We start from the raw sequence: 4,270 nt of genomic DNA, 5'->3' as shown, positions 1-4,270 counted from the left end.
GGGGGCCCCCCCCCCCGCCGGCCCAGTGTGTGTCATGACACGGTGGGTGGTAGCTAAGGAAAGAAAGAATTCTCCCAGGATGAGCGTCTGGCCCAGTACATCCCAGCTATTCTTTTTAAATTAGTTTTTGTTTGATGAGTTGGCAGGAAGGGCATAGCATGGAACAAAGATCAGTCGGACATTCATTTTGGGATTCCAGAACCTCACCTGCTTTCTCCGGTTTTTAAAGTCGGTTGCAAAGGATGGTTGTCTATTCATCCACCTGCTGTCTCTCTGCCTGGTGATGTCATCCAGGTTTCAAGATAATTCTGCCATGAAATAGAAAAGGTAAATAAGAAGAAAGCTGTTCCACATGCCACAGAACATTCTGATGTCCCCAAGCAGGGATAACAAAAGATTGCCCTGGTGTCAATATGTTAATGTACGTGTGGGTCGTGAGGACCTGGGTTACTCCCGTGTTCCCATCTTCTCATTTGTTGGTCTGAACATCCTGTTGTAAACCATGGCTGGATTGCTAAAGTGCCTGCAAATCCCGATGTGAGAAAAGCTCGAGATGAAAGCTCAGCATACTGTGTGTTAACAAAAAAGAAAAAAAAAAAAGACATGTACTGATATGCCTATTTTTTATTTTTACTGGCACATTGTATTTTTGTGTCCACTTCTTTTTAGAAAATACGTGAGGGTTCATCCCCGTACCTACGTCTCTTTCACATTTCTGTGTAATGGTTGTGTTTGTTCACGGAACGTAGCGATGTTGAAATGATGTGACCAGTGTAAGCGTGGTGACCTCCGACGACAGTTGCTCTTCCTCACAGCCTCCCCTGTGCTGTGAGAAACAGCTTTCCCTGTACATATGAGACTTCTAATAAAAGGCATATTTCTTCCTGTTCTCTGTGTGTCTGTAGTAGTCCTGTGAAAACTCTCCTAGCTGCGTTTTTTTAGTCTACTAGCAGATGTAATTGTTTTTTCCATATTTAGAGAAAGTTGAAAGTTTCCTCGTCTCTGTCTGTGCAAACACGGAAGTGGGTGATTGATTGTTTATTTGAACACCTGAGGAGGGAGGGGACAGGAAAGAGAAGGACCTAATTAATGAGTCCACTGGAAGGCCCAGGCTGCCCAGAGTAGCCGGGAAATTCGGAATGGGAGGAACCGATACACTAGAATAAATAAAAGAATAATTATACAGAGAGCGATGTAATATTTCCGTTGTTGCCCTTTGCACTATGGACCATTTCAACAAGGTGACTGTTCTGCTTGAGTCCTGACCATGTGTACCTCGATCCCAGAGAGAAGTCCAAATTCAAGCTGACTTCCAAACTAGCCTGGTTCTTACTTCCCAGATTACACAATGAGGCTTTGCTCCTTCCAGAGGGACATTCATTAATATTTGTATGATGCTTTGAAGACACAAAGGGCACTAGAGCCCTGGGTGAGTCTTGTGCACCATTACGGTCATGGTCCCCACCCAAAGGGCAGGCTTTGCAAAGGCCTGTCCAAAATGCCCTCCCATGGAGGGCCGAGCATCAGCTGGTTGCCATAGCAACCCTTATCCTGCCACTAAATCCAAACTCTGTCACCTCAAGATTAGTAACAAGAGGTGTATAGCAAGCCAAGGAGATAACACTTCTTTGGTTCTTATATGCCTACAAGGTGTGGGAAAGTAGAAAAGCGAAGATGGACAGATTTGTTAATTTTCTCACTGACCAGGAGACCCGCTGCAAATGCCAAAACTCACAGGTTATTTATCTCAGCTGACAGTGAGAAGAGAGACAGTACTGAATGTTGTGGGAGCCTAAATCACAGAGGATTTGTTGATTAAAACTGACAGTTTTTGCCACACAGAGAAGAGGTGGAGAAATAGATGTGGGTCAGCACAGAAGTGAGAATATGCCCGATGAAGCAATCTTGTCTAAATGAACTGGCCTCTGCTCCGGCACATCTCACAAGGACTTGCTGGGACCAGAGGGAGAGTGTGTCCACAGGGAGAAGTCTCAAGTCAGGAAAGGGTACAGGTGGCAACCCCAAGGCCCTCACACAGCTAAGGATGGAGGTGCAGTCACTCAACTGTCCCTCAGAAAATGTGGTCCCCCTGTTATCGCCTCTCTTAGGCCATTAGGACTACAGATAGTCTTATAAACATGTATATGTAACTATACATTGTAAAACAACATTATATAATGTAGCAATAGTCTGTGTAACTCAAGCACCACACCCACCTCCTTTCCCTGGAGTCAGTTAGACCAAAGGCAGCTCAGAGGTGAGCGGATCCCAGGTATCTCACTAAAAGGAAGGAGAGATGGACCCGGGCTCCTCAGGTTTTCTGCTAAGGAAGTCAAATCTATCAAATCCGAGACGGTAAACCAAATGAATTTTGTTTCATCGAGCGGGGGCCATTGGTTTTGTTGCAGACCCTTTTTGAAAAAGGGTAGAAAATAAGCAAAGATTGCTGACCACCACTTAGGCGGCAGTGGGCTTTGTCATGATCTGCCACCATGAGTCTGAACACGAGGCCAGAGGGAAGAAGAGACCAGGGTTCCGGAGGCCTCTCTGTCCACATCACTCACCCCAAAAGGGCACTCATCTCCTGGGCTGCTCCCCTTCTCCGATTGTTTTCATTAGGGAGTAGACGTTCACGTATACACATGACAGGCACATGCAGCAGATGTGAAATGTGTACGTAATTCTATATTTAGCTGGTTATTTTCATGTGTCCCTTATTTCATTCTTAAAACCCAAGTCTTACCTCCAGTTGATATCAACCTGAGCTTAAGCAGATAGTAATTTGTTTCTGGCTTTGTTTGCTGGTCCTGGCAGAGGAAGTGACTGAGGTTCCATCACGCTGTCCCATCGAGGATGTCCTTGTACGACATGGTGTGCCGTACATTTAAATGTCTATTTAACAATCAGTTCTTTCCTTCTTTTTTTTTTAAACAAAGATTACTCTGACAATGACATGTCAGGCAAGGAGATAATCTTTTCTTACTTCAGAGACAGGATATCATCTTAATAAGGCAGCTAATAAGAATGTTCACAGGTCAGAAAGTGAGAATGATGGAGAGACTTTAATGGAAAAACCATCTTCAGCTCTGAGTAATGATTAGATCACAAAGCTGGTTGAATTAAATTGACTTTTTTTTTTTTTAATGCAAGGAGGATGAAGGTTGTAATTCTGAGCATAAGCTCTTTTTTTGAACAAGAAACTGATATTTTACTTCAGATTTCATAGAGAAAAGGTAGGATTATCATTGCCTTCCGCACAGAAGGAGCTTATTTTCCCCTTAGACGGGTTGTTCCCTCCAAAATTCATCATCTTCCCAGTCAGCATACATCTTCCTCTGCCTCCTTTTCCTTTTCCCTCAGCTTTCATATTCAGCAAAGGAAAAATCGATGGGTGCCCTTTGTCCATAAATTTAGTTTTTTTAGATTAAACCCTATAGTGGAGAATTTGATTTTTATGAAAGATTCCGTTATGAGTCAGATAAGATCAAATGTCTTTGCTAAAGAGAGTAATTGCCTTTCCTCGTGAGGTTTTGTTTTTTTTTTTTTCTGAGTTTAAATTTCAACGATCGGTTTTTATCTCCTCATTTTTAATTTTTTAAAGTGAGTTATCTGTGTGCGGGCCTGTCACTCCCTAGATGTGTCTGTTTCATTCCGGACACGGGAGAAAAGTACAAGAAACAAGGACTAAGGCTTCCCACTGTGAAGCTGAACAATTACTCATCTTTCATCCTTAACATTTATTTCCTCACAGGATCAATTAAATGTGTGAAAAAAAAGCGCTTTTTTGAATTGCTCAACTAACTGCTGAGTCACCTTGCACTGTCGTTGGCTTAGAAAAACCGTTTGCGGTTTGTTCCCGTCTCTGCGTCTGCAAAGTCTCGTGATGATCTGAGTCTCCTCCTGGGGTGTCATCAGCTCTTGGATCAGCGGCTAGAAGGTGGTGTCAGGGCAGGAGCCCTTCTCCCTTCTCTGAAGGCAAGTTGCTGCTTGCTAGGAGGCTCCTTCTGAAACTGAGGTTTGGCTTCCATGAGGGGCTTTACAATGCAAATATTTTAAGTACAACTTTGAAGATTTTGCCATTAAAAACAGCCTCATGTGGCTCAGGGCCCAGCCGACTGCAAGCTACAAGGGGGAAGCGCCATAAATTGCTGGCAAGGGACAGGAAGGAAACAGCCCAAATTTCTAAACCAATCGTGACCTTGGTGAATGATTTGGTTTCAGGGTTCAGCTCATATCTGACTTGCTTTTTTTTTTTTTTTTTTTTTTTTTT

The sequence above is a fragment of the Lipotes vexillifer genome, unplaced genomic scaffold (assembly GCF_000442215.2).
Source record: "Lipotes vexillifer unplaced genomic scaffold, Lipotes_vexillifer_v1.1 scaffold1049, whole genome shotgun sequence".
Lineage (NCBI taxonomy): Eukaryota > Metazoa > Chordata > Mammalia > Artiodactyla > Lipotidae > Lipotes > Lipotes vexillifer.
This window is presented reverse-complemented; position numbering follows the sequence as displayed.